Genomic DNA, 21,873 nt, shown 5'->3' with positions numbered 1-21,873 from the left:
AACTGGATTTACTGAATGAAGTTAAAGTGATTTTAAAAGTGTTGTAGGGCCCTGGCTGGGTAGCTCAGTTGGTAAGAGTGTCATCCCAATATGCCAAGGTGGCAGGTTCCATTTCCAATCAGGGCACATACAAGAATCAAGCAATGTATGCATAATTTAAGTGGAACAGCAAATTGAAGTTTCTCTCTCTCTCTCTCTCTCTCTCTCTCTCTCTCTCTCTCTCTCTCTCTCTCTCCCCTTTCCTCTCTCACTAAAGTAATTTTTTACAAAAATTAAAAATAAATAAAAGTGTTGTAGAACTTGCCAACGTATGTTTTAAAACTATGTATTTCCTATTCTATCCTTTGTTGCCAAATGCTCTGAATAACTTGGAATTAAGGAAATAGTTGCTACCATTTAATAGACTTTTTTTTGTTATTGTTAATCCTCATCCGAGGATATTTTTTCCACTGATTTTTAGAGTGGGGGGCGGGGAGAGAAACATCGATGTGAGAGAACACATAGATTGGTTGCCTCCTGTACTTGCCCTTACCAGGGATGGGTATTGACCTGCAACCAAGGTACGTGCCCTTGACTGAACCCGCAAGCCTTTGGTACCCGGGCTGATGCTAACCACTGAGCCAACCCTGGCCAGGGTTGAACTTTTTTTAACCTTCAAGTTTTATTTTTTAAAAAGTCAACATGAAATCAATAAAACTGGTCTATTTCTGATATTTTAATCACTAATTATCTCACACAGTCTTCACAACAGCCAGTAAAGTAAGTAAAATAAATAACTTGTGAGAAGCAATGTTGGGTGGGGCAACAGATATTACTACAAAGGCAACAGTTCATCCCTCTTGAAAATTTAACCTAAGATCAAACACCTTCCTGAGATACTTCCAGTATAGCTTGACTCAAAGGTAGAACCTGGGTCGATACATTTTTGCATTCCTTCCCATGTCTATGATGTTCTACCTGCCTTGATGAGCATTTTGATTTATAATTCCAACAATATATGTAAACACTAATGGGTTCTATGAAAATGCAAACAAGCTACTCAAAAGGAAGAGGTCAGATTTTAATTTTCAAGAGGCAAGTGTATGGGGGTGGCAATACATTTCACAGCTATGACACTTCACCACTACTTACTGAGTGCCTACTACATGCCAGCACTCAGTCCAGATGCTAAAGAGGACAGGTATATAACAGGTGTGTAAGTGTTAGGTGCAATGGCTACAGGGGTCTCTTCTTGTTTAGCTTAGCATCAACTCAGTGTGCCATCATTTAGTAACGTGTCTGATACACAGTGGAGGCTCAAATAAAAGTTTATTAAATTGAACCTAGTATGCAATGACTCCCCAGACTGGACTGGTGATGCAACATTAATCCTTAACTTAAAAAGTGATGACAACAGAAACATCCATCTGTGAGTGCCCACGGGTTAGGTGGTCAAAATGACAGCCAAGATATGTCTCTGTCTTTTAAAAAACCTTAGAATGTTAGTATTCTACCCCTATTTTACTAAAAAGGAGATTAAGTTTCAGGCAAATTTGTCCAAGATTACACAGTAATTTCAGTAGAATGACAGAGCAAGTAGAATCCCTTTCCTTTCCCATTGTAAACCCCACAATGCTAAGCTGAGTAATCTATACAACGTTAGGTCCTAATGACTAGCAGACAAAAACATAAGACAGCAAGCAGCCCAGAAAAGAGGGCTATACCAGACATTTTCATCCCGACAATAGATTATAGTGAGCAACTGAAAACATGGGAGAAGGAGGGAAGAGTGAGTTATCAATATCCAAGGCCATGAAGAGCAGCCCATATGGAGAGGCTGGTAACCACCACCAGGGGACACAGTGAAGAGTTCTAAGGGAAGGCAGGGGACCTGGAGCAGAGCTTAGGAATTCGCATTCCATATGACATCATTTCCAGTTTAAAGATGAAAAAAAAAAAAAAAAAAAAACACAAAAAAACACGAAGCTTAAATATTTGGTGCATGCCTGATGGGCAGCTTAGAACCAACTCTTGAAACAGGTAGGTTGGTTCAAGGTCTGAAATCAGGTCTCTTCATCTGAACTGACACCGAATCATATGCATTGTCTTTTACTTATTTTTTGAGAGGACAGCCCAGCTAAACTGTATGCCTTTAAATCCCTTGAGAAAATTAGGGGAGTTCCCCATGGGTGGGCAGAATGAGAACAAATAGTTTGCCCGTGCTTATGCTGACTGGTTAAAGCTTGTTCTGGTTGTTAAATACTTTGACTGTCACTCTGGAAGGGGATGGTAAGCGGTAGCAATAATCATCCCTCATAATGCCCTGTGTAAAACTTTATGAAGGTTGGACATCACTTTAACAGTCCAGGCTATGCCAAGCATGGTATCAAAATTAGTATCCTAAGCAGACAGTGATTGTTCAGGGTGAAGGACTGTTATTAACTTTACCTTGAATCTCCAGCACCTACTATAGTAGGCACTCTCAAGAGATATCTGCTGAGTTAATAAATTTTCTCCAAATCTGGGAAGACTTCTCCAGTCTTCAGGTCTCCTCAACCACGGGAAATCCTCCCATGCCTGTCCATTCATTCTAAAGAACATTTAGTTAGAGCTTCAGCTCTTGTCCTCTTCTGCTGAGTCTTTACAGTTCCTATCAGAGAACTGTGCAATACTATTCACCATCAGAATGTACTTTAACTCTGACACGCCAGCCCAGACAAGGTGCCAGGAACATTGAACTCCTGGTATGACGGGCACCGACCAATCAGAAGACACAGCAGCCAGTGGACACTCCAGATGCTGAGTGTAGGTCCTGAGCTAGCCTGATCACTCCTTCTGAACAATGATCTGCTTTTATAAGATGTACATCTTATCTATCAAAATTATGTAAAATAATAACCAGATCATATCCTTAAGATACAGACAAATCACAGAAAATATTCAAATCTCCTTTCTATCTGTTTTTAAATTTAACCTAAGTTGACCTGAGTTACCATGTTGTAAAACTGGCTTGGGCTTCTATTCTCTGTCCTTTCCTCCTAAAGACATATTAACCAACACAGGAATGGGGTTAGGGTAAAAACAGCCAGCAAGCAAGAGATGCTACACATTAACTTTCTCAATGATTAACACTATGACTGAACCATTCTTTGTTTTAAGCCATTCATAAAAGACTACAAAGGCAAAACAACGCAATGGAAGAACCAAAGAACAGAAGTTAGTCGTCTTGTGTCCAATAACAAAATCCTCTTAATACTATAGAGTTCTGAACAAAATTCCTTAAAGCTGCCATCCAAGAAAACACCATAGAACTGTTATTTTTCATTTGGGTTTATTATCATTTTAAACTAAATGTAACTATTATGCCGAATTCTTTTTAAAAAGCAAAATTTTCAAAAGAAAACTCATAAAAATAGATCTTTTCTTATCACCAGTAAAAAATAAGGGTAACCCCATTGTCAGAGGCTGTTTGTGCTTTAACTTAAATCATGTAAGAAATAAATGTTAGAGAAAGAATGAGTGACTTTGAACTAAAGGAATAAAATTGCTTTTAGTATTAATGCAGACGTGGAACCATGGATGTCTTTTCCTAAGGACCGGCAATTAATTAGAATGGTAAAGCAATATTCTATTGGCTCTGTAGTTACAGTAAATTCAAATGGTTTAAAGACTCAATGAGAAACCCAGAATAGTGCTCACTAGACATTTCAAATCACATAAACGTCAAAGTGAACACAACCTTGCATACACATAACATTCCTGAACAATAATTTTTCATGTAATAGTTATAATACCAGGCTGTGTTTCTTTATTTAAAGAGCATTTTAAACCTTATTTTTATTCCCAATTATAGCATCCATGTGATATCCAGTGGTAGAAGTGGATAGTTACAATAATGGATTTCACTGATGCAAGAGACCAAGCAAGACCGTAGAACTTGAAAATTACTTGGAGTGCGGGGAGCCACCGCTTGCCGATACTGTTACGAGAGCGCACCAAGGAACGTGGAAGGCTGATGGACCTTGGGCATTAGCAGAGCTGATGCTAAGCACCGATTGTTCGATTATTGTGTTGAGATAGTGGTGGCTCAAGGCAATTCTCTAACCTGATAATTCTTTTACTGTTTACCAAACTTTACCTTTGATATGCCTGTATGCCTTGCTAAAGGGAAAATGTATATTCAAGTAAATAAAAGGCGGACCAGGCCAGAATTCAGGGTGTCTCTTCAAGAAAGAGACTCCACCTGGCCCCCAATGCCTTCTAAATCCATATTTCTTGTATAGCATTTTCATTTGTGTGTCAGCCCCTCCTTCAGATCCTGAACCCCACCATGCAGGTCATGGCATGGAGCAGAATGGTGGTGAACACATGACAGTAGCAGGGCTAATCCGTTTCCTCACTGGAGGTCATAAAGTACTGGCATAAATAACCAACCCTGAATATTAGGGGTAAAAATATCTAAAGAGCTGTCCACCATTTTCACCCATGTGGAATGTGTAATTTTGAGAGTTACGTTTCTATTTATCTCTAGCATCATATAAAAACACTTTCACATATACTATCACATGAATCATACCACTGCTGAACTAAGGGATTTGCTGCATTTCATGGGCAATATCTCAAATCTAGCAAACAGCCCAGCAACTGAGGCCCCGATACCTTTGATCTTATTTGTACTGACTGTTTCATCCTTTATGAAGTTCTTTCACATTCATTATCTCAATCTTAGAGTTCATGACTGAGAAAGGAGCTAAAACAAACAGCAACAAATCAGACACTGTCCATTGCATGGAGAATGGTCAGGGGCACATTTCTGAGCTTTGATCCTGAGGACAGAACAATGGCCTACACCCGTGGTCGGCAAACTGTGGCTCTTTGGCCCCTTAAGTGTGGCTCTTCCACAAAATACCATGGCCTGGGCGAGTCTATTTTGAAGAAGTGGCATTAGAAGAAGTTTAAGTTTAAAAAATTTGGCTCTCGAAAGAAATTTCAATCGTTGACTGTTAATATTTGGTTCTGTTGACTAATGAGTTTGCCGACCACTGGCCTACACAGTCATTATCTATAATTGTATTACCTTAAACAAGTTTTCCTAATTGTGATCCAATTAAAGAATGCCATCAATTCCATTAAAAATGTAATGTGAAAGGAAATCATTATATAAATTCACCCAAAATCAATATTAGGTATGGTTTTTTTGTTTTGTTTTGTTTAAAAAGCGTGCACATTGGACCCTCCAAATTTTCCCTATGAGAATTTCAAAAGGTGTCTTATTTAAAATATCCTCTTACCAAATGAATGAGATTTCTAGTGCCTATTTTCTCATTATTTTACTCACATAAGTAAAAATGACATTTATCCATTGGTGTATGCATTCAAACATGTAAGCTTGTGCTTGTATGTATATATATAAACATATATACATATATATACATATGCATGTATGCATATATACCTATATGTTCTAGGAAAGACTTATTAAAAGGCATACCCCACAAATAAAATAAAGGTAAAAATCAATGGCAAGGAAGACAGGACAAAGGGAAAATGAGGCAGGAGAAAAGTGGCTTACTGACAAAGGTCAGTTGTTTCAAGTGCCTGACTTCTCATTGGTGGCTGAGCTTGAAGAGCTTGTCTAAGACTATCAACCATCACTGATCAAACAGAGCAAATGACCCAGAGATCCAGTATCTGATTGACAAGAAATCTATCATAAGCAGACCTTCATCACAAGCACAGTTCAATGATAATTGGTCCTACTGATGACTCTGAAATGCAAGTGCTAAGTGTAGCCTAAATCAGAAAGGAAAATGTATTCTATTGTATCTTACTGCTTTTAAAATTGACGATGCATATAAAATATCCATATAAGGTAAAACTCTATAATCAAAAAACGGAATTAATTAATATAAGCTATTTCTTGACTAAACTGAAAAAATGGCCCAGTTATTGGTTCCTTGGAGATACAAACCCCTGGTTTGTTCATGTGCTTTATGCAGAGATATTAAATATAAAAAAAAAAACTGAAACAAGCCAGGTTTCAGTTCCCTAGAAAGACAGAGCGTAATCCTTTATTTCTCCCTTTCCTTGGATTACAGAGCTGGAAGAAATCTGCCAAGGGCTTCAAACAGCTATCATGGTACATGCCAACTCGGATGCACTGCCAGTGGTTGTGTTGTGTAGGGAAGGATTCTGAGGCCCAGCAGGAAAGTGTGTTCTCATTTATTTATCAGCAATTCTGCCAGGAAGGAGGAAATGAGGCAGCCTGTTGCTACTTCCGTGCTTATTCCTCTTCTCAGTGTAATTTGCTGATGTTATCAATGAGGACCTGAAGGCTGAAAGTGATTATTTATTTACCATTTATTTTTAGATTTATTTATTTGCAACCTGCCTTTTTATAAAAATTACTTGATGTTACAGTACATATATGATAATAAGCAGATTAAAAAACAGGATTAGAAAGATATAAAGGAAGAAAGGAAGAAGGGAAGGAAAGAAGGAAGGAAGGAAGGAAGGAAGGAAGGAAGGAAGGAAGGAAGGAAGGAAGGGGAAAGATAAAGTTTGTCCCTGTGGCAAGTTCAAAAGCATCCACTGTCACCATGGCCTTTCCCAGCACTGAGTAATCCACATTCACTCAGATTTTAGTTGCTCATCTCATCTCAGTGAGTGTGAGTGTGGGTGACACACAAATATACAGGAATACCCCCGAGTTTGGCTATCAAGAAAACAATGCTTCTGCAATTAGATAGTTGGGCTCATATCTGGCTTTCCTTTGTGCCATATCAAAAAGCATTTCATTCATTCCCTCAAAAATACTTATTGATACTTGCTTATAATAAATAAGCAAAAACAAGTAAATCACACAGTATGTCCGAGGGTGGCATTTAGGACACTTGATTAACCAGTTAACTGCCACGCATCCAAAACCGGACAACACTGAAATTTCTTCCATATGCACTAGAATATTTAGAAATTTGTTACCATAATTTTCTTTACAAACCCAGAGATGTCACTAACAAGTCTGATTTTAAAATTGGGCGACCAGAGTTGATATTCGAGGTTTGCAGCTGTAGACGTGCGTGTGGCCTGTGGGGAAAGTCCGCCGTTTACGGCTACAAAGGATTAAGTAGCTCCAGGAAAGGGGGATTGAGATTAAGAATGCCCAGGTGAAGTGGAGACTAATTAAGGCAAAGTTGTTGAGCAGAACATTTGAGCTAAATCTTGAAGGAGGTGAGGGAGTGAGTCAGGAGGATCAGGGAGGAGCAATGCAGGTAAAGGAAGAAAACACACCCCAGAGCTGGAAGGCAGAAGCAGGCGTGGTGGGCTGGAGAACTACCCAGGAGAGGACCCCTCCATGGCTGGCGTGAAGTGGTAGAGGAGAATAAAGGGAGATAGGTCAGAAAAACAAAGGGGAGAAGCGGCAGATGACATAGGAGTTTTGTGGTCATTGCCAAGACTTGTGAACGACATGTAAAATGAAAAGGCCACTTGGGGTCACTAAGCCAGGACAACTGAGCTTACCTGGATCTGGAGACAGGGCCTCCTGTACATTTTGTGCAGATGTGGGCAGCAGCAGGGAACACAGATTTTAGGCACACACCCAAAGATGTTTATCTTTATGGCTCATATTAGTCCATAACATGAAAAGACCTGCTCAGATTGTGACATATCCTGGCAACCGTGTCAGTGTGGCAGCAGTACTCCTTAAGATCATGCTGCAGGGGAGGTTCAGAAAGAAACAGTGATACAAATGGAGCGAGGAGGGGTGACCCAATTTGCTGCAGTCGGAGATTACTTACGAAGTGTCACCTCCTCATTTCTCACCAATGTGGTGTTAAAATTCTTCCTGCCGGACATTGGTTAGTGGCAGACCCAAAGAGGAAACCCAGGTCTAGCAGTCGCAGAAGCCAGAAAACCATTAAAGCTACATAATAAGATTGGGGTAAGAATGAACCCTATAAAGAAACAGTCAATGCTGAAAAACTTAGAACCAATAAATCATTACTGTCTATACAAGCCCAATAAAGGCTATTAGAACAGACATTCACAAGAGAAAAGCAGAGGAGAGGAGGAAAAGAATCTAACAACTGTGGTATGTTGACCTACTTCCAGAAGAAGAACGTTCCTTCAAGTTCAAGTCTGGGAACTTATCAAGGAACAAGTGGCCCGTTGCACGGATTCTCACACATTGAAAGGAAATTAATTAGAAGGTGGCTGGCCAGGGTGGGACTGGGCAAGATGGGCCGGACACACCCTGGAGCCAACCTCCTGCGGTCCCTCCCTGGGCCTGCCTCACCTGGGGCTGCACTGCAGGCTCGAAGGGCGTCTGTAGTCACTGCAGCTCAGCAGTAAACCAGATTCAGGGCTGACACTGCCCCAACAACAACATTACCCACAGGCCGAAGGTGGAATTGCGTGGCCCTACAAGGAATCGGGCTCCCTCCTCTCTGGTTCCGGGGTACATCACCCGAGAACCACCACTGCCAAGTCACCGCAGCTCAGCAGCTCCTGCGTTGAGCGTCTGCCCCTTGGGGGTCAGTGCACATCATACCTACTGGCTGGTCAGACGGTCGCTTAGAAGATTTAGAAGCTAGAACCAAATACTTTAAATTGTGATTTGTTAAACCACCAAAACACAGGTGAAACAAACTTTTATAGCTAAAAGAGATATTTAGGCAAGTCTTTAAACATTAAAAAGAGGGACAATTAGTTCAAGGCCAAAGTGAATTCCAAGTGAGAATGGGGTGGTCAAATAGAGAGCATGAGAAACATTTGTTTACTAGTATACCTCTTTCTAAGAAACTTTGAGACTGCTGGCAAAAACTTTAAGTGATCAGAAGACAGAAATATATATGGAGCTCAAAGTGAAGAGAAAATAAACCCATCAGAAGTGTCCAGCAAGCTAAGAGTTGCTGAAAATCATGATTTTGCATATTTGCTGATTTTAATGTTTACTGATAGCTGTACATCCACTTATGTCTTTACAAAGCCATGAAGAGAAGGGACCAGATTTTCCTTTGCAATGGAAATGCCAATAGATATTTGTAAACACCAGCATTCCCAATGAGCCCTTTGGATAAAATCCACATTTCAGTTAAGCTCTGAAGAGGTGCTTTAGCAATGCTACCAGTTTTTTGTTTGAATTTTATTTTTTAGCCTTCTGATACAAAAACAAACAGGGAATGCAAGCAAATACACTGTACAACATATTTCAACACACCCTTAACCACCTTCATACTAAGTTGCTTCAAATGCAGACACTGGACAAATGGGGCCCTGCCATCTCTTCAGGTACATTTTTACTTCTTAAAAATGAGTCACTGATTAGGAAAGCTGTAACTCTACATGGGCATTCTGGAAACTCAAGCCCGCACATGTCCATTCACATACAATTATACAAACAACCTACACATACTTCACACTCAAATAAATCACAGGCCAAGAGCAGGTACAATTAGTTGGCATACACCCTCACCGTGGCCTGATAGCCAGTTGTACAATCATAAGCTGCCTACAAGGTGAGTCAGGATGAAGTGACATCACTAAGACTGACGATTTGCTTTAGGTGCTCCTGGTCTGAGTTTTATAGTTATCACGAAGCCTGTGAATAGCTGTATTATTTGGGATTCAATGTCAAAACAAAAAATTCCTGGTCCTTTCTAGCTTCTGAATCAGATTAATTCAAGTGGGTACTAAGAAGATAAAGTGAGTTGTTAAAAAAGTGTTACCTTTTGCAACTACCTGCTGATGAGAATAAATATTTTTCCTAATACTGTGCAACTAAAATGAAATACAGAAATACCTGGATATGCTAAGTTGTTGATACTATATTGCAACTGCCATCAAGGGGTTCTAATCTCAAATGTTCAAGTTCATCAAAACTGCCTCACTGTTCTCACCAATGCATTTTATTAATGTTATAAATTTGTATTTATAAAACTTTTTAAAACTACTGCTTCGAAATATTTGTATGTGGAGTTCTTTTTAAGGTTTCACTTGACTAAGGGCTTTTGTACTAAAACATTTCTCAAAGCCCCCTGCTGAAGTTGTTCTATTACAAATGTGAAGATATTGATCCCATGAACCCCTGGAGACTGGGTGGGGCCTGCCACTTCCAGCCCTGAGCAGCCTTGCCCATTGTTGACATACCAATCTAATCTAATCTAATGTAACCTAATCGAATCCCAGTATAATCTAACACAAACATTATCCTCTTCACTGTGTGCCTTGACAAGGTTGGGGAGCTCTGTGATGAACAAAGGCACTATAAATCCTTCAGGAAATTCTTTATAAATCTGATTCCTTCCCACCGCTTTGACAAGTGCTGGCAGTGGAGGGGACAAAGTTAAAATTCTTTGGCAAAAAACTGAAGTGCAGATATTTCACACTCATGATGAAGGGCAGAACTGAGGGCAGAGTTTACATGCACACATGCAAAGTAAAGAGGCAAATCAAGATAGGTGGGTGTCTGGGGAGACAATGGGATCTATTCCCAGGCCTGCCACCTCCTAATTTTGACTCCAAGAAGGTCGTTTAACCTTCTCTGAGCCTCAGCTTTCCCAATTAGAACATGAAGGGACTAAATCAGAAGCTTTTAACTGGGACTGAACTTCAGAATCTCCTAGAAACTTTGAAAAATACATGATGTTAGCAATAACATTAACCTGTGCCAGGAAATGTTCTGAGCACTCTGCATGCATTAACCCATTTAGTCCTCACCAAAACTGTGCTGTAGGTACTGTTATTATCCTGATTTTACAGGTGAAAAAACTGGGGCACAGAGAGGTTAAGAAATGTGCCCAAGCACGTGGCAGAGCAAGGTGGGAAGCTCCAGAGCCCCTGTGCTCTTTAGAACAATTGCTCGTTACTTTGCCTCTCTCCATACATAACTCTCAGACTCTTCTGACTCAGAATCTACTGAAGGGCCTGGGCATGCAAATTTTATTCTGGTAGCACTCCTCGTGAACAGCCACAGGACTAGAAAAGATGTAAAGTTCTGCAATTCAGACTGAAGATGAAAAAAGTGCAATAAACTTTTTTAGCTAAATAAATGCTCAAATTCTTTTGCCTCAAAAGTCTGAGTCAAAACTAAATGAGTTTGGCTTTAAACAGCTAATTGCATGGTATCAGCCAATAAAAAGGATAGTGAATAAGGACATAATAGGAAAAATTTAAGAAACAAAATGTTATCTAGCCAGCTTAGTAAAAGGATCACTATAAACAGATTAAGTACTGGAGCAAAAGCTTTGCCTATAAAGGGGAAATACTGTTTTCATAATTTATGGCTTAGGTTTGGGGGTGAAGATGAAGCATTTTGGAAAAACCCTTGGAAAGGATCCATGCTCCTGTCCAAATGGGCTAGCAGCCTAATTTGTTTCTGGGATCATAGATGACTGCCTCTTGTTTCATCTTAAAAAACAAAACAAAACAGTCCTTATGCTGTCAGAAAGTTAGAAATCTAAAACTATGCATAAAAAATGCTGATACTCCAAAAAATGTTGGTTTTCATGCAGGCTCCTTTATTGACATTTGACGTTTGACGTTTAGTAGAGGCAGGAAGACGCTATGGCATAAAGAGAAAATGAGAAGACAAGTGATCCTGATCCCCTACACAAGCTAGGCAAGTTTAAGTCTGGGATGGCCAGAGGTCAGTGAGTGCACAGATGGCCAGGAGGAGAGATGTCCATGTCCCCTGGTAGAGCATGCACTTGGTCAGGTTTGTTTGTGTTATAAGTGTACTTCCTCGCTAATTCTAGACACCCCATTTCGGGAAACTCGTCCTCCTCTCCTCCCACTCAGTCCCATGGCTCTCTTACAAAATCTCTTCTCAAAAGTTTCCAGTCTGAAGCCAAATGATCCCACCGAGGGAGTTCCAAAGTAATCTATTAAACAAAAAGCAACTTTTTCAAAAGTTTGAGCCTCTAACACTGAACTATAAAAATTTAAGAAAAGAATTACATGTTGGAGGCATACACAGGTCTTATCATTGCTGACCGGAAGGACTATATCAAAGGAAAGTTTCTCATACACAGTATTCCAGCTGACAAATAAACATGTTTAATTACTAGTCTCTTCCATGCTGAAGGCTCATCAGTGTGGAACTGATGCATTACTTCTTTCCATTTAATAACCATACCAAAAGCACATAAACTCATAAAGCAAACAAGTACTCATCTGAAAAGTTTCCTGAGAGTAGGCGAGAATTTCCAGGCAAGAATAAAAGTAAGTCCTTTCTCCTAATCCCCATATCACGGTACCAAACTCCCAGTTTCCTAGATGCAAACTCTTACACTCATCTTTGAATCAGCTTCCTCCTTGGGTCCACCCTCTTTTTCACATTCCATCAAGGGCAAATCCTGTGGCAGTATGTGTCACCTCCCTTCCCAGTGAAGTCCAAGCTTTCCTCCGGTGTTAAATCCCCCATGGTATGGTCCTGGTGAGGACCAGACAGGACAGGCGGCCAGGCTCACCCTGGCTTCAAACCTGAGCTTGAGCTACTTAACCTGCCTGAAGACTCATTCAAATGCCAAGCTTTTCCTGATGCCTCAATCATATGCAATCACTCCCTATTTTGTAGCCTCTGCAGAACTTTCTCTCACATGAAATATCCCACTCTGGTCTATATGATGTGTGAAGTTTGTTTTCTATTATAAGATAAGAACCAACCTCGAGGTCAGGAAATTTGTCTGGTACAGTGTCTAGCAAAATCAAAGGCAAAATGCTTAATAAATAATGGAATTCACCACCCACTTCTACTTGTTTAATTTCTCCTCAAAAGTGGTCTTATGTTTTAATCAGATTTATACTTGTAATAAAATTGTAATACTAGTTTGTGCCCATACATTTCTAAAGTAATGTTGTCTGGATTTGTCAGACAGTGATTCCTAAAATAATGTTTCCTTTTGTGTTTGTACTAACCCCCTCAGGCTTCGAGCAAATGACAAATTATGCATATTCTCTCTTCTGTGTAATCTTGGGAGCTGCACACCAGACAGCTAACCGGGAGCTGAGTTTTGTATAACCAGCTACATTAAAGGGGATTACTTTGTTAGATGTCAGGAAAGACGCCTTCCTCCTTTATCCTCCTGCCTTTACTTTGAGCTTTTCATTCTATTGGCTATTCAAGGGTACTTAAGGAAAGCTGGTTTTTCTAACAAAATCTTGTTCAATCTACCATGTCCGAATATCTCTTTTAGGGTCCAGGAGAAATGAGTCTTTCTGTAGCTTGTGGCAAACGGAGGAACATGGGTGCTGCTGAAGGGAGGATGAGGATAATGAACTGGCTTCCTGAGTATATTTGGGGAGGGAGAAAGCACAGTGAGGTTCAGAGTATGGGCTCTGGAGTCAGCCTGTCCGAGCTCAAGTCCTGGCTCCACCATTATCAGCTGTATTAGCCCGAGCAATAAGAAACCCATTTCACCTTCATTTTTAAAACAGAGATGATAATGCTGCTCATGAAGTTGTTCTTAGGATTAAATAATAAAACATTTGGCACAGTTACTGGAACACAGCAAGGAGCTGACAAAGGTTAACTGCTAGCATTATTCAGGTATTTACACACACCATACAAGATTTTTTCATGTACAATGATTACTGAATGAGACGGGGGAAGATAAAGGGAGAGGTTGTGCATTGCTAGGATTCATAGTAACCCAATAAAGAAATTCTGAGTCAAATCAAGCACAACTGCCAAATGCAAATTTTAGAGGCTTTTATTCCTGTCACTACCTCCCCCTTCATATATGATGGTTAAGCACCCCCACGCGGATGCTACAGAAATCTAAGGTTCATAACAAAGGAACCTGGAATGGCCATAAAAGAAATCCCATCTGCTCTCACAGAGAAGCAGAGGATGGTCCTTAAAAAATTCTTGTGGTTATGGTCATTATCTTCAGTGCTGGCTTCCCAGCAAACCTTTGCTAATACTATTATTAAGACTAGTCTGCCAGCAGCTTCTGCAAGATTTGAGCAATACCTAGGAGGAGAGCTCTTAATCATGTCCAGGAACAACAAAAAGAAATCCTCAAGAAGAAGGTCAACAGACAAGAAGGAGGGTTGGCTAACTTTCTAAATACCCATGCTAACCAGCAGATTTTACCATGAGGAGAAATCAGAAAAGAGACATAACTGAGATCATCTGCCAAAATACTAAATGCACGCATGCAGTAAGCACTGGAGATTTCAACTACTCATGGTAAGACTGAAAATACTGGCCTACAGTTATGTTAAATTTTGCTGCAGCATGGATTTGAATCCTGAACACTCTCAGGCAGAAGGCAGAGAGTCGGGTAGCCAGGAAAGAAGCACAGCCCATCATCAAGGTCCATATTTCAAGGAGGTTTTGCTCTAATTGTGTGCCAGTAACTCTCAAGAAGGATTAAATATTGTGTTGATTTCTGATAAATGTACACCCTCTAAAGAGAGCCAACGGATAGTTCTAATGATAAAAGTGAAGAAAGAGCAAAGAGAGGTCTAAGAAAGAGATGGTTCTCTATGGCAAAGTAGGTAATCGTGGGGAATATTTTTGATGCTAAAATTACTTTTGTAAAATTCTGGGATTTTCAAGTCTTCGGACCATATCTTGGTATGTCAAAGATCTACTGTCCATAAAATTTCTAACGTGCCAGAATTCATTCATACCAAGAAGGGAACTGAAGCAATCAACATGAACAAGAAATTATTCTATATGGCTTATCCAAAAGATGAATAGAAAGATCTAGTTAAATACTGTTGCTCCTAAACTCTCAAATCTGCTTTGACTTCTACTTTAAAAAAAAAATACAACAAAGATGATGTATTATGCTCAGTCTCCAATGCATCATGTTTTACTCTTTGGCTGCATAGAATCTTATAGGAATACTGTACAAGAAGAGGGAACTAAATCACAATTAGTGACTCCACATTTTGACTCAGTAGATTGGGAACAGGGGTGTAAGAGAGAAAGAAAGAGAGAAACATCAATGTGAGAGAGATACATTGATCGGTTGCCTCCCATACATTCCTGCAACCTTCTGGTGATCGGGATGACACTCCAACCAACTGAGCCACACTGGCCAGGCCTGGCATGCCTTTTAAAAGTCTGATTATTTTCACATCTTAGATCACACTTTTCAGCAAAATGCCCACCTTTGTCTAAGTGCTCACTGAGTTATTTATTATGTGCCATTCTATTATGCTGGCAATATTAGGAAAAGCCAAGTCCCAGAAACTGTTGCTATTAGTATTCTGTGTATTGAGAATCTTCTAGATCAATGAAGAAAGAACTCCTGAGGGGTAAAAATTAGCTGTTTGGTAGAAGAAAAGCAGTTGGAACTTAAAAGAAATCCTATTATTTATAATATAAATAAAATCTGTATATGGAAATAAGCCATATAGTAGTAAAAGAAACAAAAATGGTATGCATTTTCCAAACTTAATAGTGGAAAACATATCCTCTTAACTAATTTCACTTCTGGGGAGGATTAATAAAAGTATGGCAGTCAATAAAAAACACTACTTTATTTTTAATGATAAGAACTATTTCCCATTACTCTGCATTTCTGATAACTTTTATTCCCCTATCTTCCAAAGGAATCTGAGAAAAATTCACCAGATATAGTTTTCAGTACTCCTATAAAATGCAATTTAAAAAAATCCTAAAATCTTAACTGGCTCTGGAATACAATACAGCTCAATACATCAAAATCTCAATGATGTGAGATATAGTCAATACCAAAGAAAAAATAATCTGTCTTTCATTGTTGAGTTAAATACACCACTACCACCATCACACTAAGACACTACTTCAACTTGCTTGGAAGATAGTACTTGAAGGGTAAATTACACCTTTAAGAGAGATCATCTCCTTTTATCAGCTTCTAATTTAACCCTACATCAAGAGCTTAGGGCTTGTAAGACTCACAGCCTGACTTCAGAATGATGCTGAATGTAGGCAATAAAATCTTCAGTCTGCATCTTTCATGTCTGTATAGCTAGAATACTACAGCGTGGAATCCATGTTGGGTGTGTACATGTGTGTTTCTTTTCTAAAATAAATGCAGTAACTCTGGATACATTCAGGCTTCTTGGACTGAGTCCTTATGGAATACCTGAATGAGTTTGAGTCACCTGGTTCTAAATTAAATTCTCTCTTCAATTTGAAAGTGAGAAGCAGATCTCTTTTGGGGGGAATGATTTTTCCTGCTTCATCACAGGATCACGGTTTTGTTTTGAATGTAATATTCTCTCATTTCATGTAGTTCTATAAATTCCAAAGGACTTCATGTTTACCTGGGATTTCAGGATATTGGGTCTGGCAAGCCCACTGTTACTTTCAGAATAAAACACTGAAGTTACCTTCTTACTTGGGTAAAAGTTGATTAATATTCTTCTTACTATAATGCCTTCACTTTCAAATTTTACCATTAAAGTAGGCTAATCATTATGGAATAGAAGGAATGATCATTTTATTCCAGGGTAGAGGAAAACAAATTTCAATAGATAGATGGCTTAAGAAAATTTAAAGTTACAGAGACAAATGGAGATGTATAGAGGAAAAATATAATCATTTCAAGCTGTCCACTTTCTTGACAGGAACCCTACTTTTTTTCCTGTCTCTCTGTCTCATTTATTACAACTCAAGTTTTTCCTTTATTCAGAGATAAAACCTTATATATAGTCATTCTTAATCATGCTAGAGTCCAGATGCTTCTAACTCCAAGACACCCTCTCAGCCCTCCCTGTTCCAGGCACTCTCTTGCCTTTCCATTTCTATCACTGCCCTTGGGCAGGGCCACATCATCTCTTCCACTCCAAGAGTTATCTCCTGTTCCTGAAGAAAAAACTCCAAGCCTTTTGCTTGTTACTCAACTAACAATATGGTCCCAACCTCCAGCCACATTTTCCTCTATGCCCACACTTTCCACTGTGGTCACCAGGCCCCTGGATAACTAACAATTGCTGAAAGGCAGCTAGCGGAGCAAGAAGTGTTCCTTGTGCTTTGTAGACCCCTAAGCACTCTCACACCACTTGGGCTCTTCCTGAGGCCTGGAGGACACAATTATTTCCACCGTGCATGAAATTTTCCCTGTCCTTTAAGGTCAAAGTGTCATGTCCTCATTGAAAGTTACCCCAATCACCTGGCATCAGGTTAGGAAAGCATTCCTCTAACTTCTCACTAATTATAACATTTATTTTATTCTGTCCTAAATTATGGTTGATTTTTTATGTCTACCTCTGTCAATCTGTCTTGCTTTTCTGTTTTGTCTTTTTAAGAGTTGTACTGTATTCAGAAGAATAAGGAAACTTGCAGAGAACAGAAAACAAAGGAAAATAAAACTGCATCGGATATTACAACCAGGGTAACTGATTATATTTTAAAAAGACTTCCTTTCCATTAATATTAGTCTAATGTTGTGAGCTAGATTTAATTTTCTGCACTTAGAAATAAATTAGATCTATTGAATGAAAGGGGGAAAACTGGTTGACCAAGGTTGGTGTGGGAATGAGAGAAAGGCTGTATAAAGTGCAAAGAGTGAAAATACCTCATTTTGTTGTAATAGCAATAGACTCTTTATCTTTTAGACTAAGTAGTTGATACACAGTTATCTAGACCTGCCACGTGATGTTAATTAAACAATAAGTGCTAAGCTTCCTAACCAATGCCAACTCACCCATTTGCTCCCACCACAAACAGGAAGAACTATGAAGCAAACTGCATACAGATACTGGCTTTAAATTTTCAGAAAAGATCGTTTGAATACAATGAAAGATTTTATATGCAGTAGTCATTATTATGACATGAAATAAATCAGGGACGGGCCTCAGGACGCTGAAACTAGTCTTTTACAAGTGCCAAAAAAAAAAAAAGCAAGCCTTCAGGAGGAGGAGACGGTTATGTTAACATAACCTACTTCCCATCTTTCCTGGCTTTCAAGATCAGAATGTGTTTGGGTATTTTTAGTTTTACATGTAGGATTACGAACAAAGTAAGTTTATTCCAGTAGATAGGACTTTGAGGAGCAAAGGCACACACACAGGGGAAACTAATATTTGTTCAATGATGACCGTGTTCCAGGCAGGGACCAGTTCCTTTCCTTACATCACTTGATTTAATCCTAATCGCTACCGCAATCACAACCTCATGATATAAGCATCATTTCACCCATTTTACAGATTCCTGACTGAGAATTAGGTATGTGTCTAGCACTGTGGTAGGTAACTCTGGGGTACCAAAAACTTGCCACCCTGACCACCAGGACTGTATAATCTAGCTGAAAAATCTGTGAAGATGACATATCAGCATTCCATACTGTCACAGACAAGCTGCTAAATAATGTGTAGGCACCGGGAGAACAGAATTATATGGAAAAAAGCTGCTGATGGTAACACATAAAAAGAAATAAATAGTGTGGTTCAAGCAGGAAGGAGGCCAGGTGAGTTGGACTTGGCCTTGAAGAATCAAGAAAGGGACCTGGAGAGGCACCTGAAGTGAGGCAGCAGCAGGAGCGAAAGGTGTCCACCTGTCACGCGGTAAGAAGGGAGGGAGGAACCCCCGGATTCTTCTAGTAGTGAGGAAGAAGAAAGGCCTAAGAGGAAGCTGAAGAACTGGTGACTAAGAGGACAACCGGAAATAGTCAATGACTGCTCGAAAGTTTCAAGTTGAGGAGAGTGAATCTGAAAAAAATGACAGTTCAGAGAGGAAGGAGGTAATGTTGAATTTGAGGTGCTAACAGGAGAGATAACCCTATGAGAGGGTGAGGCTACAGAGGAACAAGCCAAGACAACTAATATCAAAAGAGCCAAGAGCTGAGGAGGAAAAGTGGATGAGAATGAAAAGCCAGAGCAGAGAAGGGAGACGAAAGGTTGGGAACTTGACGGCAAAAAGCAAAGGGTTAAATTAAGGTGGTAAGAAAATGGTAGCAATGAGAGCCCTCAGTTCATTTTCCAGAAAATTCACCTGAGAAGTTTGAATGAGAGAAACAAAATGGTAACAGAGTCAACTCAAGTATTTGTTTGTTTTTTCAGAAGGGAGTTAAGAATGACTGAAGATAAAGGGGCAATAGGTAATCCTTCTGTTTCCAAGATTATTTCTTTTCCTAAACTTGCTGGTTCACTGTACTGATGTACTCTTTTTGAGTTGATAACTTTTAGAAACAGGAAGTGAAGCTACAGCCGCCTGGAGTAGTTATGAGGTCCCAACAAGATTTCTCATACACATTTCACAATTGAGAAGTTAACTAGAGCTGGGTGGCTTCTTTCAATAAATGCTCCTAGAAAATCTATCTCCTTCCCCCTAGCCAGGTGGCTCAGGTAGTTGGAACATTGTCCCATGCACCAAAAGTCACAGGTTTGATTCCCACTCAGGGCACATACCTAGGTTGCAGGTTTGATTCTATGGAAGGCAACGGATCGTTGTTTCTTACATCGGTCTCTCTCTCTCTCTCTCTCTCTCTCTCTCTCTCTCTCTCTCACTCTCTCTCCCTTCTTCTCGCTCTCAAATTAAAAACAAACAAAAAACATATCCTTGGGTGAGGATTTAAAAATGTATACTTAAAAAATATTTCTCCTTTGAACCCACATCACCTTAGCACCATAACCACTGTCACGTCCTCCCTGTTGGTCCTTGATGCTACCTCCTTCCACAACCTAAAACTGAAGCCCTGCCCTCTTAACAAAGTTGATCTACATTTTCCAGCATCCTGAATCTCTCTCTGACTTGGGGTGTGGCTGCTTTTCCACCATCATATCCTTTGATATGTCATTTCTTATCACTTTATATCAGCCTTTTCACTGCCATTTCTTCTAACACTGTAACAACTGTATATTCTACTCCCAACAAAGCTTTCTAAAAATATTTTTTGTTCTCCTCTCCAGTTTTCACAATCTTCATGCCATTCTTGCCTTTAGACTTTATGCATTATTTGCACAGAACTGGGTCACTATTATATACATTCTTAGGTATCTAGTCCCATCTTTCTGTTAGGTAACCCTCTAAAATATCCAATCCCCTAGAGACCCAAATTACTTATTCCAATTGTCCTGCAATCCCCACTCAGGTTAATTTGAAATTACTAAATTTTTATTTCTAAAATGTCTTTCTTTTTTTAGAGCTATGAATTTACACCTATCTTTTCTGAAAAGTTTCTGATACTCACTTTTCTAAAATCTCTAATTATGTCCACTGGGTTTTTGAAGCTCTAGGATGAGTCACTTTCCCATAAGATTCTTGTCATTTCCATGTCACCAACTAGTTACTCTTTATTGGAAACAATTAAGTCTGAAACAGGAATGCCATTGCGCACACGTTCTCTCTCTCCATTCTAAGACACAAAACTGTCACCAAGTCAAATCTGGTATTTATGAGATGCTGTGTTCAATGGAATGAAGCTCTTGGCAGATACTGACACAGAGTTCTCTCTTACTGTATGTCTTGGCTCTGTATAATACATATCAAGAAAACTCTCACTTGAGTTAAACATCAAACCTGGGGTTTTGCAAATGATAGGAGAGAATGAGAGTGCTATTGATAACAGCAGAGAGTGATGTTTACCCACATTAAGAAAAACCACATACATCAAAGAGACCAACAAATAAGGAATGAATATTCTAGGAAAAATTATAAAATGCTCTTACACAGCATTTGATTCAATGAAAAAAAATTGCTGGTTCAATTTTTCAAATACGTATTTACTATATACAAAACATGACGTTACCATCATTTAATGGTGATCGGACTCTATCTCCTTGGTGTGAAAACTCAGCTTACATGATTCAAAACTAAGTGAAGCACAATGTGTCATCTGAACTTCTTTTCCCTTCTCTTATACCTCAAGAATTTGAGGGGTAGCTTCATTCTGTTTCCTACAAAGTTGTATTTTTAGCGCCTTAGACTTTATGGCGCTCTATCTACCTGTAATTATGCTGCAAAAGGAGAAGATGATGCCAGTAAAGGCCAGCAGCAGACAAGACAGCAGAAGGCCTATTTGTGGTCTTGAACAGCTGCAGTAAGGCAGGGCGTGCCTGGCAAAGTTCCCTCTGACTCCGGGGCCAGGCATGATCAACCCTAAGAGCCAGACTTGCTTTCAGAATAGTCCCCAGCACAGGACAGAAGTGAAGGGCAGAAGTCAAAGTCCAAGAGGGATGATCAAAAGCGTAACACAAGGGAAGCTCAGGGAGGGTGCTAAGATTATGTTCACAAAGCTCTTCAGATCCTAAAGAAACACCAGCCACTGTCCCACCCTCCTCTCAAAAACAAGACAAAGCAAAACCACCACCACCACCTCCGTATGGAAGGCTCAAAGTTACGTTTAGTTCCAACTTGGAAATACTAACCAAGTAAGTTCTGAAAATGTTTTTTCTTAAAATAAGAATAAGTCTAATTATTTTATCCAGGACAACAGAAAAATTGATGCTATTGATCAGACGTTTAGAACTGGGAATATTTTTTTTTTCAGGGAACAGGAAACATTCATTAATGATGTCTCCTCTGCCGGGTCTGTAAAATCCCTTTTGTAAGGGACCCTTACTGTCTTTGGATAAATAAAAGACGCTGTTATATGTGTAGGCTTTTACAGCTCAAAGTGATCAAAGGCCTTTATATCTTTACACCACAGTCCTTGCACTGCACAGTGCTTCTGGCTCCTTGCTTTAAATGAGTGCTTCCTTACTTAGTGAGTTCATGTATCTGCAGCAAAGTAGCATATTTATATCCTATTGACAACATGAGCGTATAATGCAAACTTACTTTGGAACTGTATACACGTGTGCCCATCTCTCTTCACAAGACTCAGAAGAGAAATAGGAAGGTGGGGAATAGAATTCCCAAGGAGATGAGGGTGAACAACTAGGCCACAAAAGTGCAGGTGGCTAATGAACACAGACTACCGTTTCCTGGCTGGAATGACGAGTTTTACA

At 39.6% G+C, this 21,873-nt stretch overlaps 1 protein-coding gene across 17 annotated transcripts in view; it reads right to left on the bottom strand.

The window, feature by feature from the left end:
- Positions 1–21,873, bottom strand: part of RBMS1 (RNA binding motif single stranded interacting protein 1) — a 225,774-nt gene that overhangs the window by 71,716 nt on the left and 132,185 nt on the right. The gene's annotated exons all lie outside the window — the stretch shown is intronic.

This window comes from Plecotus auritus (assembly GCF_963455305.1).
Source record: "Plecotus auritus genome assembly, chromosome: 5".
Classification (NCBI taxonomy): domain Eukaryota; kingdom Metazoa; phylum Chordata; class Mammalia; order Chiroptera; family Vespertilionidae; genus Plecotus; species Plecotus auritus.
This window is presented reverse-complemented; position numbering and strand designations above follow the sequence as displayed.